Below are 465 nucleotides of genomic sequence, written 5' to 3'. Positions count from 1 at the left end.
GGCGCTGCAGCAGGATCCCAGCAGCAGCAGCAACAACAGCAGCAGCAGCAGCAGCAGCAGCAGCAGCAGCAGCGGGGGGCCCACCGCTGCTACTGAGGCTGCTGCTGCTGCTGCTGCTGTTCTCTTAGTTTGTCTGCTGCAATCGATACGATCCCAGCTTTTTAATTAATTTTTGTTGTTTATTTTTATTTTCTTAAGAAACAAATATTTATATTTAGCCCGAAACAGCACAACGCCGCTACTCTGGCTGTATACAACCCCAGAGGTAGCAGCAAAACCTGCAGCAGCAGCAGCAGCTGCTGCTGCGGATGGCACTGCGTTTCCCAGCAGCAGCTACCCCCTCCTTCTTCTCTCTGGCTGTAAAGCTGCAGCCCCCCAGTGCGGGCGGAGGGTATTGGTGTAGCAGCAGCAGCAGCAGCAGCAGCTGCTGCTGCTGCTGCTGCTGCTGCTGCTGCTGCTGCTGCA

Source organism: Eimeria mitis, genomic scaffold (assembly GCF_000499745.2).
Source record: "Eimeria mitis Houghton genomic scaffold, Emh_scaff869, whole genome shotgun sequence".
In the NCBI taxonomy this organism is placed as follows: Eukaryota; Apicomplexa; class Conoidasida; order Eucoccidiorida; family Eimeriidae; genus Eimeria; species Eimeria mitis.
The sequence above is the reverse complement of the archived record's forward strand: the minus strand, read 5'-3'. Positions refer to the sequence as shown.